We start from the raw sequence: 20,110 nt of genomic DNA on the forward strand, positions 1-20,110 counted from the left end.
CAGGTGAGATGCTGAACTCCATTAGAATGTTCCTCGTGCCATTCTTTAAGACTTCTTGCTCTATGGATTGGTGCATTATCATCTTGAAAGATGGCATCCCCCTTTGGAAACAGTTCTTGAATTATAGGATGAATTTGGTCAGCCAAAAGTCCTGTTAATTCTTCCATTGTCCCGGTGGATTTCCAAGAAATAGCACCCCAGATCATCACTGAACCCCCGCCACGTTTGACGGATGGGAGAAAACAGTCTGGATGAAATGATTATTTTGGCTGTCTCCAAATGTAAACACACAGCTGTAGGTCGGAGAAAATCACATTTTCCCAGTGCTCAAGGGACCATTTCTGGTGGTTTCTACACCACTCTAAAAGCTTTGAAACATTTGTCTTTGAGAGCAGAGGTTTTCTCATTGCAGCTCTTCCGTGGAATCCAGATTTGTGAAGCTCCCTTCGAACAGTTTTTGTGGAAACTGGGTTCTGTACGTGTCTATTGAGCTCTGAAGTGATTTTAGGAGCTGTGGTCTTGCGATCCGCTCTAACAATTCCCTTTAGAGTCCGACGGTCTCTCTCAGACCACTTCAACTTTTGACCAGACCTGTGCTTGGCTGAGGACGTTTTTCCGTTCTCTTTCAAAAGCAGTCATGACTTTTGAGACATGACCTCTTGAAACGCCAAACATTCGGGCACTTTCTGTTACACAAGCGCCTGCCATTCGAGCACCAACAATTTGGCCTCTTTGAAAGTCTGAGAGGTCTGCCCCTTCTAGAAGGTTATAACCAATTTCCTTAAATTTCTGTTTTTAAAAAAAGGTAGTTTAAAAAAACATATCAAATAAAAGAATTTTAAAAAACATTAATATATGTCAAATTTTGTTTGATTTGAACATGTTCAAACATGAGGCAAAAAAGTCAAGTGTTTCCATTTTGTTGTCCACCCCGAATGTTGACGTTCAGTCTTGTGGTCATCCTTGAGCTCTGGGTCATTACTGCAGAGTAATTGGGAAGATGGTCAGGGAGAGGATGTTTATTCCTGATGCAGTTGTCCTTCTAGGCCACAAATTTTGTCTTGTTTGTGTTGCAATTACATACGTTGTCTTATTGAATGCAAGTTGGGTGTGTCATAATTGAGAATATTTGTGTGCCTTGTCCAGATGTCAAGACTTGTTTTTGCTTTAATTTTTTAAAGAGGGAACCATCTTTCAGCTGTGGCGAGGGGGGCGTTTTCCCAGGTTCGCCTGCTGCACCAGTTGCAGCCTACCTGGACCGGGAGTTACTACTCACAGTCCCTCATGCCCTCATCACCTCGAGGTTCGACTTCTGTAAGGCTCAATACATGGGGCTACCTTTGAAAAGTGTTCGGAAAATTCAGATCATGCGGAATGCAGCTGTGAGAGCAATCATGGGCCTCCGTAGGTGTGCACATGTCACACCAACCCTCCGCAGTCTGCATTGGTTGCAGATCAGTTTCTGGTCACAATTCAAAGTGTTGGTTTTGACCTATAAAGCCCTTCATGACATCGGACTAGAATATCTCCGGGACTGCCTTCTGCCGCATGAATCCCAGCCTCTTACCTTTCTCCGGCTCCCTGTCCGGACAGTCGTCGCTATTCCCCACCCCCATGGACGCTGCGACTCCCGATCGTCGCCGGCATCCCCCCTACAAATGCTTAGAGGCCTAGCGGCGGGCTCTTAGCTCCCCACAGCCCCTTGTCGTGGCCCCCCACTCCCAGTGCCCCATCGCACGGAGGCTTAGAGGAGAGTCCTGGCAGCAGGCCGCGCTGCCAGGCCTAGGGGCCCCGGACTATTTTCTTACCTTACCCGCCGGCAGCTAAACAACCGTTTGGCTGCGGGAGGGGGGATGGGGAGGAGAAAATCCGGGATTTAAGGGGCGGGGAAGAAAGCGGGACTGCAATTGGGCCCTTTCTTTCCCGGCTTTCCTTAAGGAACTGTTGCTGCCCTACGTTTGTAGAGCAGCAACAGTTCTCATTTCAAATTCCAGCGCGGAGATCGGTCCTCCGGGCTAAATTTGAAATTCCCGAGCTGAGAGGTAAAAACCTCTGCGCAGCTTAGAGGGAACTATGTGAGCCGCCCTGAGTCTGCAAAGAGGGGCGGCATACAAATCTAATTAATAATAATAATAATAATAATAATAATAATGGTTCGATGTACAGCCATCCTAGTGTTTTAAGTAAGTTACTAATATTCATGCTGTCATTTCCCTTGTTCTTTCCTCCCAGTAGTAGATAAATGTATGCATAGTTACACCAAAGTGGAGGTTGTAGCTTATTATAATTCTAAATTGTTTTTCTTCCCCTGCAAGCATCTGATATGCAGAAGAAAGAAATCGACCAACAGCCAAATGTAATGCCATTGCAAACAATCAAAACTGAAATTCCTGAGGAGACCTCTACAAATCAGCGGGGAAGGAAGAAACATGAAAAGAAGCAAAATTGGAGAGAAAAATCTATTCTTGAATGTGTGGAAATGGATCGTGATTCCCCCAAAAATACGGGGAAATATCAATATAGAAAAAGATTCAAAGCAAATCCCAAAGTTAGTAACCATTGCAAACCTGGAAAAAGCTCCAGCCGTTATGATCTTCGTTCACATAAAATGAACCAGGCAAGGGAGAAGCCCTACAACAGTGTGAGCTGTGGAAAAAGCATTGGGAGAAAAGGTCATTCAACTTCTCATGAAAAGATCCATAAATGTGTGGAATGTGGGAAAAGGTTCAGCCTGAAGAGTTCCCTAACTTCCCATAAAAGGATATATTGTGCAGAAAAGCCCTTTAAATGCCTAGAATGTGGAAAGCGCTTCAAAAGTAGTAGTTCCCTGATGTGCCATAGAAGGATGCACCCATGGGAAAAACCTCATAAATGTGTGGATTGTGGGAATAGGTTCAGAAAGAAGTCTCATCTTATTTCTCATAAAAGAGTCCACACAGGAGAAAAACCCTTTAAATGCACGGAGTGTGGGAAGAGCTTCAGTGCAAACAGTGCTCTTAGTCGTCACAAACGGCTCCACACAGGAGAAAAACCCTATAAATGCCTAGACTGTGGGAAGAGCTTCAGCCATAGCGGAAGCCTTGTTTCCCATAAACGGCTCCATACAGGAGAAAAACCCTATAAATGCATGGAGTGTGGGAAGAGCTTCAGGGAAAACAGTGCTCTTAGTCATCACAAACGGTTCCACACAGGAGAAAAACCCTATAAATGCCTAGACTGTGGGAAGGGCTTCAGCCATAGCGGAAGCCTTGTTTCCCATAAACGGCTCCACACAGGAGAAAAACCCTATAAATGCATGGAGTGTGGGAAGAGCTTCAGTGCAAACAGTACTCTTAGTCGTCACAAACGGCTCCACACAGGAGAAAAACCCTATAAATGCATGGAGTGTGGGAAGAGCTTCACGACAAACAGTGCTCTTAGTCGTCACAAACGGCTCCACACAGGAGAAAAACCCTATAAATGCCTAGACTGTGGGAAGAGCTTCAGCCATACCGGAAGCCTTGTTTCCCATAAACGGCTCCACACAGGAGAAAAACCCTATAAATGCATGGAGTGTGGGAAGACCTTCAGTGCAAACAGTGCTCTTAGTCATCACAAACGGCTCCACACAGGAGAAAAACGCTATAAATGCATGGAGTGTGGGAAGAGCTTCAGTGCAAACAGTGCTCTTAGTCGTCACAAACGGTTCCACACAGGAGAAAAACCCTATAAATGCCTAGACTGTGGGAAGGGCTTCAGCCATAGCGGAAGCCTTGTTTCCCATAAACGGCTCCACACAGGAGAAAAACCCTATAAATGCATGGAGTGTGGGAAGAGCTTCAGTGCAAACAGTGCTCTTAGTCGTCACAAACGGCTCCACACAGGAGAAAAACCCTATAAATGCCTATACTGTGGGAAGAGCTTCAGCCATAGCGGAAGCCTTGTTTCCCATAAACGGCTCCACACAGGAGAAAAACCCTATAAATGCATGGAGTGTGGGAAGAGCTTCAGTGCAAACAGTTCTCTTAGTCGTCACAAATGGCTCCATACAGGAGAAAAACCCTACAAATGCCTAGACTGTGGGAAGGTCTTCAACACTAACAGTCACCTTGATTTCCATAAACGGCTCCACACAGGAGAAAAACCCTATAAATGCATGGAGTGTGGGAAGAGTTTCAGTGCAAACAGTGCTCTTAGTAGTCACAAACGGTTGCACACAGGAGAAAAACCCTATAAATGTATGGAGTGTGGGAAGAACTTTCTCCGAAGCAGTGAACTTAATTCTCATAACATGAAACATACAGGAGAACAACCTTACAAGTGCACAGAGTGTGGAAAGACTTTCACTGCCAATACGTCTTTGACTTCCCATAAAAGGATCCACACAGGTGAGAAACCCTATCAATGCCTGGAATGTGGGAAGAGCTACAGATTTAAGTGTAAGCTTATTTTCCATAAGAAGAACCACACCAGAGGGAAATAGAAATGTATGGAAGGCAGACGGGTTTTTGTAAAAATGGAATATAGATCAACAGAAAAATGAATTGACAAAGATAGACCTTCAGATGATCAAGAAATATAAGTACTTGGGAGTATACGTAACAGCAAGATGTGCAATAAGTATAAAAGATTAATACAACAAATTAAATTGGACTTGGGAAACTGTGTAGTAATCATCGACACGAAGACAGGATTTTATGAGCAAAGCTGCTCCAAGCTAGGAAGAAATTTCTCTGGGTTGAGAAGATGTCTCTTTGTTTAGAAGCTCTCTCCTCTCAGTCACCTTGTGTTTATTCTTATAGCGGTTTTCCTGTATACAATTACAAAAATTAACTTACCCCAAGGACAGCTAAATAGTAACAAGTTAATATCTAAAGAAACCTCTGAATTAAACAGACCTATCAAACATATAGGTAGCTTTGGGCAGCCAGACTGGGGGCTTTATTGCCAGGCTTCCATTCTAACTTGGAGAAAACAATGGCTAAATCGTAAGACACATAAGAGTACTATTGTTAGAGGGACACGATCTTCATTTGGGATGGCATGCTTTTTTGTGGTGTGAAAATAATAAAATGCATAGATATTTTCAAAGACAGTATGTAAAATATGTAAGAAATGCTCTACTCTTAGTATGGGAAAAGGTTAAAGGAAAAACCCATATGAAAATACCAGCTTAGCTTTCCACAATGTAAGCACTGATACATCCAAATGTTGTAAACTTTGAATAAAATGTACCATATAGAGACATTCTGAATGAGGAAGGGGAACTAAAAACAAAACAAGAACTACAAAATCAAGTTGTGGACCTAGCACACCAGCAAATGCAATCGATATATGAGAAAGATAAAAAAGAAAAAAAAGGTTGAAAATACAAACATGGTTAGAGAAAATGTTAAAGCAACATATAGATTTAAACCAGAAATATTTTGTTAAATATAATAGCATGAAAGTATGACAGAGGGAACGAATCTTTAATGCTACATGTCTGTATGAAATGTTCCTACGAAATGTATTTTCCCAGCACTGAAGAATGTGGAAACTCCCTCAGATGAGAATACAATTAGAAAAATACTAGATTGTGCAGAAACAGACATATTAACATCAAAGATAAAGGAGAAAGAAAGCACAGAAATTTTTTAACATGTGATTTGTTTCGTTAATGGTAAGACAATAGAGCTATTAGAAGTTGGAGGATTTTTTTCTAGGTATAAGTGTATAACATTATTATTACTATTATTATGTACAGCCAAATTGACCCAGATAATACACTGTTTTCTAAGCAGTTATGTTAAAGAAAAGTGTATAAATAACTTTTTAAGAAACGGGTGTGAAACTCAAGTTGCGCGGCTGGATAGGGCCAGCAATGTCATCGGATCAAGCCCGAATGGCTGTCCTAGAAAGTAAGGCATTGACCTACATCACTTGCCCAGCCCATCACATCCCGGCGGGCTTGAATGCGCACAGGAGGAGGTGGGAGGACATACAGGACTGGCCCAGGCCACTCAGGATGGTGCACATCAGAAGAAGGAGGCGCATATCAGGATGGGGTAGGCTGGATCTGTGCGCGCGCGTGTGTGTGTGTGTGTGTGTGTGTATATATATATATATATATATGTGGTGTGTGTGTGTGTGTGTGTGTGTGTGTGTGTGTGTGTAGATTGTTCTGAGTTCGGGTTTTGCCCTGTGTAATGTTTTGCATGTCTATGCGACGTTTCGGCGAAATCACATTCACCATCATCAGGCTGAAGTTCCAATCTTTGTGTTGTTGTAAATGGAATGTTAGCAACTGTCATTTCTTCCTAGTATATAGTGTGGGGGTGGAGATTTGTTTTGAATGTAGCAAATAGATTGGGTGATTATGTTTCAGTGATCTGATTGGTTGGTGTGATCATAGTTATTAGAAGGAATGACATGTGCGCATGTGTATATATATCTTGCCTAGAGCAAAAAGGAGATGTGACGTTCCTTCAATATACCAGGGTAATCCAACAGAAAAAACTTAACCCTTCCCTGGTCCAAAGCTGAAGGGATCAGATCTGCTGGCCTAGAGGTTATTTCTCTGCCTTACAAGGCAGAGGCCCCAGGATCAAATCCCAGTAAGGTATGGCTAGCTGATGAGGCCGAAATAGCAGTAGGGGCAAAGGCATGGAATCAAAATTCAATGAACAATGTTCTTTCTGCACCAACTCAGGAAGCTCAAACTGCCCAAAGAGCTGCTGATACAGTTCTACAGAGGAAACATTGAGTCTGTCATCTGCACCTCCATAATTGTCTTGTTTGGTTCTGCAACCCAAGACAGACTTCAGAGGAGAATCAGATCTGCAGAAAAAACAATTGCTGCTAACCTGCCTTCCACTGAGGACCTGTATACTTCATGAGTCAAAAAGAGGGCTCGCATCCTGGACATAAATGTTTCAACTCCTACCCTCAAAACATTGGTAAAGAGCACTGCACAACTAGACACAAGAACAGTTTTTCCCCGAATGCCATCACTCTGCTAAACAAATAATTCCCTCAACACTGTCAAACTGTTTACTAAGTTTGCACTACTATTACTACTAATTTTTTCCTCATTCCTTTCACCCATTTCCTTCCACTAATAACTATGATTGTAACTTGTTGCTCCTCCAAGGCATGGGGTGAGGTATCATCAATACGCCGATGATACCCAGTTATACATCTCCACCCCATGTCCAGTCAACGAAGCAGTGGAAGTGATTTGCCGGTGCCTGGAGGCTGTTGGGGCCTGGATGGGTGTCAACAAACTCAACCCAGAGAAGACGGAGTTGCTGTGGGTCTTGCCTCCCAATGACAATTCCATCTGTCCGTCCATTACCCTGGGGGCGGAACTACTGACCCCCTCAGAGAGGGTTCGCAACTTGGGTGTCCTCCTTGATGTACAGCTGACATTGGAACATCATCTTTCGGCTGTGGTGAGGAGGGCGTTTGCCCAGGTTCGCCTGGTGCACCAGTTGCAGCCCTACTTGGACAGGGAGTCATTGCTCACGGTCACTCATGGCCTCATCACCTCGAGGTTCGATTACTGCAACGCTCTCTACATGGGGCTACATTTGAAAAGTGTTCGGAGACTTCAGAACGCAGCCGCGAGAGCCATCGTGAGGCTTCCAAGATTTGCCCACGTTTCTTCAACACTCCGTGGCTTGTAAAAGTCAGCCGGGCGGAGGCGGTGCGTGGCCAGGTGCCGGGGACGCCTGGGAGAGCGAGGGGGTGCATGGTTGCTTCCTCTTTGCTGCAGAGCCGCGCAGAGGTGAAGACACGGCGCCCAGCCATGCTCTGCCTCCCGGTAGCCCGGTCGACTTTTGGAGCTGTTTCGTTTTTGGCCAGGCGGAGGTGGTGTGTGGAGGCAAAGACATGGCGCCCGGCCACGCTCCGCGTCCTGGTAGCCCGGCCGAAAACAAAACGGCTCCAAAAGTCGGCCAGGCTACCGGGAGGCGGAGCGTAGCCGGGCGCCAGGGATGCCTGAGAGAGCGAGGGGGTGCATGGCTGCTTCCTCTTTGCTGTAGAGCCGCTGGGCGGAAGCGAAGAAAACGACACCCTCCACTCTCTCCCGCTCTCTCTCTTATTCTCTGTTGCCGGCGTGGTGAACGAGAGAGAGAAAAAGGAGGGGAGGGAGTGAGAGAGAAAGAAAGAAAGAGAGAAAGAGGGAAAAAAGCAAGAGAGAGAAAGAGGGGGGAAGGAGGAAGAGAGAAAGACATGGAGGGAAGGAGGGAGAGAGAAAGACCAAAAAAGAGAGGAAGGATGGAAGGAAGAGAGAAAGGAAGAGGGATGGAGAGAGAGAGGGAAGGAAAGACGAAGGAAGAGAGAGAGAAAGGGGGAGGGAGAGATAGAAAGGAGGGAGAGGGGGTAGTTAGATAGGGAGAGGGAAAAGGAAGGGCTTGGAGAAAGGCAGGGGGAGAGAAAGAAAGGAAAGAGGGAGGGAGAGATAGAAAGGAAAGAGGGAGAAGGAAAGGGAGGGAGAGATAGAAAGGAAAGGGAGGGAGAGATAGAAAGGAGGGAGAGGGGGGTAGTAGGATAGGGAGAGGGAAAAGGAAGGGCTTGGAGAAAGGCAGGGGGAGAGAAAGATAGAAAGGAAAGAGGGAGAAGGAAAGGGAGGGAGAGATAGAAAGGAAAGAGGGAGGGAGAGATAGAAAGGAGGGAGAGGGGGGTAGTAGGATAGGGAGAGGGAAAAGGAAGGGCTTGGAGAAAAGCAGGGGGAGAAAGATAGAAAGGAAAGAGGGAGGGAGAGATAGAAAGGAAAGGGAGGGAGGAAGACATAGAAAGGATAGAATTATGGATGCAAGAACTTGCTCATGTGTGATAGCGCACGCCCACACTTTATTTATTTATTTATACTTATATGCCGCTCAGACACTATACTTTTCCGCTCACCCCGAAAAAAAATTAAAAGGAACACTGATGGTCAGGTGTGCCGCGAAGCTCCATGGGAAGCTGCAGCTGGGCAGGGCGCTGCCGGCGCTTCCGACCTGGAGCCCCCACTCGCAGCTGCCCCCGGCTACTGCCCGATGCCGCTGTTTCTGGCGCTCTCCTGCTGGGCCCCAAAGAAGGAAGGCGGGAAAAAGGAGAGCTTCATTCTTTGCGCCTCCTTTTTCCCGCCTTCCTTATTTGGCGCCCGGCAGGAGAGCACCGGCAACAGCGGCATCGGGCAGTAGCCGGGGAGAAAAGTTGCGAGTGGGAGCGCCAGGTCGGAGGTACCGGCACTGGCAGCGCCCCGCCAGCTGGAACTTCCCTGGTGTCGGCGGCAAGTGTCCTTTGGGGCCCAGCGGGAGGGCACCGGCAGCGAGAGCAGGAGAACGCCATCAGCAGCGGCACCAGGTGGTAGCCAGGGGATGGCAGTGGCAAGAGCCCCAGGGTGGAGGCACCGGCAGCGGTATGCCCAGCTGGAGCTTCCCTGGTGGGGGTGGCAACCAGTATCCTTTGGGGCTCTGCGGGAGGGCACTGGCAGTGAGAGCAGGAGGGTGCCGGCTGCAGCAGCCCCAGGCAGTTGCCAGGAGATGGCGGCGGCGAGAGGGAGCTCCAGGGTGGAGGCACCGATGGTGGCGGTTGGACGTGCTGCTGGACGCCATACATGCTGGCGCTGTGGGGCTGGCACTGGCTTGCTGGCTGGGCCGGAGGTGCCAGACCCATGCCCAGTTACTGCCCGATGCTGCTGTTGTCGGCGTGGTGTAACGAGAGAGAAAGAGAGAGAAAAAGAGATAGCAAGAGAGGCAGAGAGAGAGAGAAAGAGAGATAGCAGAAGAGACAGAGAGAAAGAGATAGCAATAGAGACAGAGAGAGAGAAAGACAGCAAAAGAGAGAAAGAGAGATACAAGAGAGAGAGAAAGAGAACAAGAGAGACACAGAGAGAGCAAGAGAGAAAAAAAGCAAGAGAGAGCAAGAGAGGGGGAAGGAAGGAGAGAGAAAGACATAGAGGGAGGGAAGGAGGGAGAAAGCAAAAAAGAGGAAGGAAGAAACAAAAAGGGATGGAGAGAGAGAAAGAAGGGAAGGAAGAAAGAGAAAGAGGGAGGGAGAAATAGAGCGAAAGGGAGGAAGAGAGATATTTATTTTGTCCAAACTTTTTTTTAGCCCCCCCCTTCCGTCTCCCCCCCTCTGCTCAATGTTCCCCAGGATTTTGAAAATATGAATAATGTGCCACGGCTCAAAAAAGGTTGGAAACACTGTGACAAGGGGATGTCCAGTCTCTTCTTAGAACCCTCCAGTGATGACCCCCCACGACTTCTGGTGGTAAGCAGTTCCGCTGGTTAATTCTCATTGTGAGGAAGATTCTCCTTAGTTCCAGGTTGCTTCTCTCCCTGGTTACCTTTCATCCGCTGCTTCTCGTCTTCGGTATCTCCGTTCGGGGCCGCTTTGCAGGGAAAAGGACCCCCTGACCCACAGAAAGAAAGGGGGGGTCGAGGGGCAGTCAACTGAAAAGGGCCGTTTGTCCAGAGGTTTTGAGTCAGGGAGACGTGTGTTTAAGGAGAGGAATCACCCTCTTCTCCTCTGAAGCCTCTCACTGGTCTGGCTGAGGGTTCTCCTTGGCTTTCCTCCCATTTTGGGGACACAAATCTAATAAATAAATCAATAAATCTGTGGGCAGCATAACTGGAGGTAAGTACCTTTATGTGTTCACCTGTGAGGTGTCCTGAGCAAAGAAATGTCTAGGGGATATAAAGACTGCTGAGAGGTTGACATTTATTTATTAATTCATTCATTCATTCATTCATTCGATTTTTATGCCATCTCTCTCTGAGGACTCAGGGCAGCTTACAACATATGAAATAACAATATATAACAACCTGAATGCTATTAATAACTAACAACCTAAAAACCCAAAGACCATAAAAACACTCATACCCATTCAGGACCACTAACTCGCATGACTTTGGGCAGAGGGCAGCAGTCTAATAGCACCAAGCTTTGTGACATAAATGAATCTTAAGACTCTTACGGAAGGCAAGGAGGGTGGGGGCAGTACGAATTTCTGGGGGGAGCTGATTCCAGAGGGTCGGGGCCGCCACAGAGAAGGCTCTTCCCCTAAGCCCCGCCAAGCAATATTGTCTAGTTCATTGATTTTCAACCTTTTTTCAGCCGTGGCACATTTTTTACATTTACAAAATCCTGGGGCACACCACCAACCAAAATGACACAAATCAAATAAATAAATAAATACATACATACATACATACATACATACATACATACATACATACATACATAACCCCCTCGTATATACAATCCCATGTAACATCCCCTTATAAATACAGTCAATCATCAATCATCCCTACTCAAATTTATATCTCATTTCTGGGTACTTCTCCTGTCTTTCCCCCTTTTCTCTCTCATGTTTGTCATTTCTCTCTCTTCCTCCCTTTTTCCCTCATTCCTTTTCCCTCTCACTTCTCCTCTTTTTCCATCCCTGTCTCGCTCCCCCCCTTATGTGTGTGTGTGTATACACACTGGAACCATTTCCAAAACCAGTTGAGGGCTGGGTTTTTTTCTCTTATTCTTTTCAAAAACAGGTGTGGGCTGGGGGGCATTTCTTATTATTTGGGTGCTTTTTACCATATGCTTCAAGAAGCACCTCTCTCTCTCTTGTTTCTCTCTCCTCTCATTCTCTGCCTCAATCATTTCTCCTTTTTTCTCCTCTTTTTGTTTTCATTTCTCTCTCTCCTTTCCTCTCCCTATCTGTCTCTCTTGCTTTCTCTCTCTCTTGCTATCTCTTTTTCTCTTATTTTCTTTCCCTCTCTCTTGTTCTTTCTCTCTTTCACTCTCCCTCCCTCTTTCTCTCTTTTTCTCACTTTCTCTTGTTTTCTCTCTCTCTCTTGCTTTCTCTCTCTCTCTTGTTTTCTTTCTCACACTCTTTCTCTCTCTTGTTCTCTCTCTTGCTATCTCTTTCTCTCCCCCCTTTCTCTCTCTCTCTTTCTCACTTTCTCTCTATCTTGCTGTCTGTTGCTCTCACTCACTCTCGTTCTCTCTCCGTTCTTCTCAGCGGAGGCCAGCAAAGGTGATATTCAATGTCGGGAGCGCGCGGGTGGTTGCGCGCGCTCCCTACCCCCCTGCTAGCCGCTCGGAATATTCAAAATAAGAAAAGCCTTCACCCAGGACGAAAGTGCGACGGCCACGCCGAAAGGCAGGAGACAGCGGAGGAGGAGAGGGGGCGGGCGGGGGGCAGCGCCAAAAGGCCAAGGGGGCCGGAGGCAGCGTGGGGAGGCAGGGGTGGCCGCGGCTCCTTTCCCTTCTGCTGCCGGCGCCTCCCCACCCCCGCGGGCTGGCAGGGGATGAGGAGCGCGCGGCCGTCAAAAAGGGTGCACGCGGGGGTATTTTGGGGTGCACGCGCACACATACGCGCAGCTTTCGAGGAAGCGACGAGAAGCCATGGGCGCGAGGGGGCCGAATTTCAAAGCAACCTTTGCCGGCCTCCCGCGGGAGGGTGTCAATAGCGGGGGGGGGGGCAATACCGGGGGGGGGGGCGAGCCGCCTTGCGGCACACCTAACCATGTCTCGCAGCACACTAGTGTGCCGCGGCACACCGGTTGAAAAACACTGGTCTAGTTGATGGGACCTGGAGAAGGCCGACTCTGTGGGACCTGACCGGTTACTGGGACTCATGTGGCAGAAGGCGGTCCTGTAAGTATTCTGGTCCAAAATTCCAGACTACTAGTCGATGTGGCCTAAAATCTGGAGGTCTCCACTTGTTTTTTTTTTTAATTTATTATTAAAATAAATTTTATTTACAAAGATAAATACAATAAACACAATAACAGTACAAATAGTCTGCGGAGAGGGGCGGCGTACAAATCCAATAAATAATAATAATAATAATAATAATAATAATAATAATAATAATAATAATAATAAAAAAATAACAATACAAGCATGTGAAAAGAGAAAAAAAGGGAAGAAAAAATGAGAAAAGAAACACAAAGAAAAAACCAAGAATTACAAAGTGAATCTTACGAGAAACAATATACAATAACAACAAACAATAAAGGATGGGCGGATGGGCAGCAGATCTGTATTGAGAGTGTGAGCTATAAATATTCTCTGTCGCCCGTCCTATAACGGAGGTCTCCTCTTGTTTTCCCCATGTCTCTCTAGCCTCCCCGTGAGTACACAACCAACTCTTGCTTTCCAGAGTATTGTCCTCCTGGGAAGTTTGACAACCGAGAAGCGTCAGGTGACGAGGATGTCTTTAACGTTTATTTCTGTCTTCTGGGCTAGTGGCTGTTCTCCCACTCTCCATTTTTCTCACGATCCTTAATGACATAACTATGACGAAGTAGCACATAAATACTGGAGCTCCATGATCCATGGCAGAGGGTAAAATGAGGACCCAGTTTGTTGGGGCCAATATGTTGGAGGTGAAGATGTTTCTCTTCTCATCCAAGCAGTTTCTTCAGCTCTGACCGGATGAGGGTCTACAACACAGTCCTTGCCGCAGTTCCAAGAGGTTTCCACACCCATTCGCACTACCAGGTGTGACCCCAAGGAAGACCAGGAAGATCCTCCCATTGGCCTCAAGGATTTCTCTAAAAGGACGCAAATCTAATTAATAATAATAATAACAACAACAATAACAACAACAATAATAACAAATCTAAATAATATAATAATAACAATAAAAATGAGCTCCTCTCCGCAAGGAGTATCAATTGTTGTGTTCCCCTCCATCTAGTTAGAGCTGAAGAAGAATCTTGGAGAAAAAGCAAAACGTCTTCCAACGCACCCACCCCCAAAGTCCAGTCGTTTCTTCTTGCAAAAATATCTTTATAGACTCCTTGCTCTGTGTTTGAGCATAGAAACATAGAAACATCAAAGACTGACGGCAGAAAAAGACCTCATGGTCCATCTAGTCTGCCCTTATACTATTTCCTGTGTTTTATCTTAGGATGGATATATGTTTATCCCAGACATGTTTAAATTCAGTTACTGTGGATTTACCAACCACGTCTGCTGGAAGTTTGTTCCAAGGATCTACTACTCTTTCAGTGAAATAATATTTCCTCACGTTGCTTTTGATCTTTCCCCAAACTAACTTCACATTGTGTCCCCTTGTTCTTGTGTTCACTTTCCTATTAAAAACACTTCCCTCCTGGACCTTATTTAACCCTTTAACATATTTAAATGTTTCGATCATGTCCCCCCTTTTCCTTCTGTCCTCCAGACTGTACAGATTGAGTTCATGAAGTCTTTCCTGATACGTTTTATGCTTAAGACCTTCCACCATTCTTGTAGCCCGTCTTTGGACCCGTTCAATTTTGTCAATATCTTTTTGTAGGTGAGGTCTCTGGAACTAAACACAGTACTACTCCAAATGTGGTCTCACCAGCGCTCTATATAAGGGGATCACAATCTCCCTCTTCCTGCTTGTTATACCTCTAGATATGCAGCCAAGCATCCTACTTGCTTTTCCTACTGCCCGACCACACTGCTCACCCATTTTGAGACTGTCAGAAATCACTACTCTTAAATCCTTCTTTTCTGAATGTGGTTTGTGTGTGTGTGTGAGAGAGAGAGACAGAGACAGAGACAGAGACGTAGAGAATGAGTCGAAAGCTCCCAAAAGGAGAGAACCAGCATTTGATCTCCACCTGATTTCGCAGTGGTTAAAATAAGATCAGAAAAATATTTATTTGACAAAACTATTGCCTGGCATTAGAATCTATTCATAATATTAAGATATAGAATGTTCCATATAATTTAAGATGGGTATTCTTTTTCAAAACTGGGGTATGCAAATAATTTAATAGAGCTATAATAGAATGTTACCATAGTTCGAAACATTTTGTTCTATAGGATACGTTGCAAATACGTACAAATTGGTTTTTTTTCTTTGTTCTATGTCTTTTTTTCTTTTTGTTTTAAATGTAGTGGTTTTGATATATGTATTGTTTATATATATGTATATAAATAAAATTTATAATAATAATTAAAAAAAAAACAGAGTTTGCTCTCCAAGGCCGGTGTAGCTCCGGCCAGAGCCTGACCTTCCATAGCCTCCAAAGCTGCCTCCACAGCCGCGATTTCCCTCCAGGGGCCAGCAGGGGGCGACCTCTTGGCTGTCGACTGACGGCACCACTGCGCACGCTCCATTCAGTCTGAGTCTTCGTACAGTTCCGGCTGAGAGCTGCTCCCTGGGGATCTGTTGAGGGGGCGGACAAGAGGAAGTTACGTCACTCAGGGGCGGGAAAGAGATCCTGAGGGAGCGGGAAACTCGCCTCAGAACTGCTCTTGGCTGTGCGTGAGGGGAGATCCAACAATGGGGCAGGTGGGACGAGGGGAGGAAGAATAAAAGGATGCTCACATCTCCATTCAGATTCAAGATTCTGAGGCTGGGAGGATCTGTGGAGATCCCGCGGAGACCAGGTGAAAGCTGGGAGATCCCTTCTGAGCCTGGGAGACCAGAGGAGAAGCAGGAAGAGATCCAGGTGAGAGAAGCTTCTTTTTTGGGTGGATACAAAGAGATCTTCTTCACGTGCTTTAATATCCCCATTTCTCCCTCATGGAGTTTTGGAGATTAAAAATCCGAGTAGATATTTATTATTGTTGCTGTTTTTATTATTATTATTATTATCATTATTATTATAGAAATATAGAAGACTGACGGCAGAAAAAGACCTCATGGTCCATCTAGTCTGCCCTTATACTATTTTCTGTATTTTGTCTTAGGATGGATATATGTTTATCCCAGGCATGTTTAAATTCAGTTACTGTGGATTTACCAACCACGTCTGCTGGACGTTTGTTCCAAGGATCTACTACTCTTTCAGTAAAATAATATTTTCTCATGTTGCTTTTGATCTTTCCCCCAACTAACTTCAGATTGTGTCCCCTTGTTCTTGTGTTCACTTTCCTATTAAAAACACTTCTCTCCTGGACCTTATTTAACCCTTTAACATATTTCAGTGTTTCGATCATGTCCCCCCTTTTCCTTCTGTCTTCCAGACTATACAGATTGAGTTCATTAAGTCTTTCCTGATACGTTTTATGCTTAAGACCTTCCACCATTCTTGTAGCCCGTCTTTGGACCCATTCAATTTTGTCAATATCTTTTTGTAGGTGAGGTCTCTGGAACTGAACACAGTACTCAAAATGTGGTCTCACCAGCGCTCTATATAAGGGGATCACAATTTCCCTCTTCCTGCTTGTTAGACCTCTAACTATGCAGCCAAGCATCCTACTCGCTTTCCCTACCGCCTGACCACACTGCTCACCCATTTTGAGACTGTCAGAAATCACTACCCCTAAATCCTTCTCTTCTGAAGTTTTTGCTAACACAGAACTGCCAATGCAATACTCAGATTGAGGATTCCTTTTCCCCAAGTGCATTATTTTACATTTGGAAACATTAATTAGATTTGTATATTTAATTATTTATTAGATTTGTATGCCACCCCACTCCGTAGACTTTAGAGAACCTCATTAATGAAATTGTTCATGCTTCCTGCCTGTCTGCGACTACTTCAGCTTCAACCGCAACAACACAAGAGCACACAACAGATACAAACTTAATATTAACCGCTCCAAACTTGACTGTAAAAAATACAACTTCAGTAACTGAGTTGTCGAAGCGTGGAACTCATTACCGGATTCCGTAGTGTTATCCCCAAAGCCCCAACACTTTACCCTTAGATTATCCACGGTTGACCTCTCCAGATTCCTAAAAGGTCAGTAAGGGGCGAGTACAAGTGCACTAGAGTGCCTTCCGTCCCCTGTCCTATTTGCTCTCCTATATCTCCTATACCTTTCTTCTATTCCTATATCTCTTACTTTATTCTTTCATTGATATACTGTATTTTATTCCTATACTGTATCTTCTATTCTTTCTTAGATATATTTTACTATGAGTATCTCCTCTGTAACCGTCATCATGTATTTTGCTATGTGTATATCCACTAAAACCCTCATTGTGTATTGGACAAAACCAATCAATAAAAGAATAAATGCTTCCAAAGAGTTTCTGATTTGGAGCGATTCTCCCATTGGCTCTCATCCATCGGCACTGATGGACACAAGAGTTTTGTAGGCAGAAGATAAAATCCACATCCTCTTTTGTCCTTGTTCTTAACAGATCTTCTTTGCTTATATTTCAGGTGTTGAGTTCCTTGCAGGAATGGGAAGTAATTGAGTAATTGGTCTCACAAATCTTTCTCCTGATCTGTCTTTCAGAGGGCTCCCCAAGGATAAAGGTCAAGATCAGGGCACCTCAGGAGGTAAGGGAAGTCTCTTAAACCGGATTGGAGGTTTTCTAGGAAGATTCCAGTCATCCTTAATTCTCTGTGTCTTCTCCCATATTAGTTGTTGGGTTTAGTAGAAGGTGACTCAACTCCCTTTTCAAGCTAGAAGACTTAAGATGCACAAAGGAATTCCCTCCCTTCAGAGCATGCTTATGGCTCGCCTTTAGCAGAAGACCTTGTAGGGGCCACCTTGAGTTGCATTCTGGTTCCTCCTCCATCACGAGAGATTTCTCATTGTTTTTGGTCTTCCTTAAGAGATAATTTTGAGTAAATTCCTGCGCAGATCCCTGCTGTCCCATACAACAACAACAACAACAATAATAATAATAATAATAATAATAATTTATTAAATATGTATGCCACCCCTCTCCGAGGACTCAGAGCGGCTCACAACAAAACAATACATAGTATACAAATCCAATGATTAAAAAACAGTTTAAAACTCTTATAAAAAGCAATCATACAGCCCAAACAAACCATACATAAATCATAATAGCTAAGGGGTATATTAAGTTCCCCATGCCTGGTGACATAGGTGGGTTTTCAAAAGTTTACAAAAAGCCAAGGAGGGGGGGGGCGGTCCTAATCTCCGGGGGAAGTTGGTCCCAGAGGGCCGGGGCCGCCACAGAGAAGGCTCTTCCCCTGGGTCCCGCCAGACGCCATTGTTTGGTCGACGGGACCCGGAGAAGGCCAACTCTGTGGGACCTAATCGGTCACTGGGATTCTTGTGGTAGAAGACGGTCTCGGAGATATTCTGGTATTTTCCAACATCACCTGTCCTTACAAGCATGTATCCCGGATTGCTAGAATTTCACTGATTTCTCTCATTTCAAACTAGGGTGAGTGGGGGGGTGGTGGTGAGAAATCACAGTGGTTGAGCAAATGCTTTGGCCGCCAAGAGGATAAACTTCCATGTGTTGCTCCAAAAGGTTAGGAGAACAGTCTCACTGGGCAGGACAGGAAGGAATCTTATCTTGTGCCTCCGAGCCAGAAAAGATGAAGTTGAACCTTTTCCTGTTTCCACCCTGTCTCTCTCCTTCCCAGGGGACAAAATGGAGTCACCGGTGTTCACGGAACCATCTCCTTCTATGGGTGGAAGTGGAAGGGCCGCTGGATTCCTGACTCAGGTAAGAAGGAAGAGATCAGCAACGTATATGGTGGAGCGGCAGGAGACCTCTAGGTTCCTTTGGGAATGAACATATCCCAAGAAAAGCAGGAAGGACACAGGAACAGTTAGGCTAAATCTCCTTTATTGCAAGTTTAATCTTGTTTTTGTATTGGGGAAAGGGATAAAAACAGGAGGAGCAGAAATTGCTTTCTGTATTATCTACATCTTGAGGCCTGGAAACGCCTGCGTAGTAGTTTCATAAATGTTCATGAGTGGTGTGGTTTTTTTCCATTTTAACTTTTTTATTTCTATTAATCCATTGAATTATAAAATACAAAGAAAAAACCCATGGAAAAGTGAGGAAGGGGGAAAGAGCAGGTACAGAGTAATGGGAGGGGAAAAAAGAAAAAATTATCTACTTCCGACTCTCTTTGGTACAGTTGAAGGTAACAACATTACAACCACAACCTTTTGTTTTTACACAACAGTAAATACAAGCGATTTCTATCACAATAAGCCTGTCTAGTTTACAAAAGCAGAATCAAGGTTTCATTTTTTTCTCATTGCAAACAGAAAATATTCATTCACTTTCAAGGTAGAGACAAATTAAATAATTTGGATAAAAGCTGGCTGAAGTGTAGATATCGCAGGGTTGTTGTCAATGGCGAGTATTCTGAGCAGAGACTGGTTACGAGCGGTGTCCTATTCTTTTTAATATGTTTGTGAGTGACATAGGGGTTGATGTTCCTGGAGGCGTCTGTAATATGGTAAATGATTTAGCTTTACTAGATAAATGGTCAAAGCAGTGGAAACTGTAGTTTAATGTTTCCAAATGTAAAATAATGCACTTGGGAAAAGGAATCCTCAATCTGAGTATTGCATTGGCAGTTCTGTGTTAGCTAAAACTTCAGAAGAGAAGGATTTAGGGGTAGTGATTTCTGACAGTCTCAAAATGGGTGAGCAGTGCAGTCAGGCAGTAGGGAAAGCAAGTAGAATGCTTGGCTGCATAGCTAGAGGTATAACAAGCAGGAATAGGGAGATTATGATCCCCTTATATAGAGCCCTGGTGAGACCACATGTTCAGTTCTGGAGACCTCACCTACAAAAAGATATTGACAAAATTGAACGGGTCCAAAGACGGGCTACAAGAATGGTGGAAGGTCTTAAGCATAAAACGTATCAGGAAAGACTTCATGAACTCAATCTGTATAGTCTGGAGGACAGAAGGAAAGTGGGGGACATGATCGAAACATTTAAATATGTTAAAGGGTTAAATAAGGTTCAGGAGGGAAGTGTTTTTAATAGGAAAGTGAACACAAGAGCAAGGGGACACAATCTGAAGTTAGTTGGGGGAAAGATCAAAAGCAACATGAGAAAATATTATTTCACTGAAAGAGTAGTAGATACTTGGAACAAACTTCCAGCAGATGTGGTTGGTAAATCCACAGTAACTGAATTTAAACATGCCTGGGATAAACATAAATTCATCCTAGATGGACCATGAGGTCTTTTTAAGGGCGTGAGGGTTTTTTCTTAAATGAACGTAGGAATGTGTTTTCTAAGAGCGCTAGAAAGGGACTGAAGCCCGATGGCGTCATTAGGAAAAATAGCAAGTAGCCAGGAGAAATTTAGATAGCTATAAATATAAATGAAAGAGAAGAACATTCTCTAAAATTCCCGATGATAGCACCTGGAAAGGAGGTAGCACAGGATGAATGACATATACCAGAAATTATTGGGTAAATAATTAGAAAGAAAATGATTAATTTGACTAAGAATTTGGCAT

The 20,110-nt window shown here is 44.6% G+C and overlaps 1 pseudogene; it reads left to right on the forward strand.

Moving 5' to 3' along the window:
• LOC139162979 (zinc finger protein 208-like) overlaps positions 1 to 20,110 on the forward strand; it is a 37,071-nt pseudogene that overhangs the window by 4,884 nt on the left and 12,077 nt on the right.

Source organism: Erythrolamprus reginae, chromosome 2 (genome assembly GCF_031021105.1).
Source record: "Erythrolamprus reginae isolate rEryReg1 chromosome 2, rEryReg1.hap1, whole genome shotgun sequence".
NCBI lineage: Eukaryota > Metazoa > Chordata > Lepidosauria > Squamata > Dipsadidae > Erythrolamprus > Erythrolamprus reginae.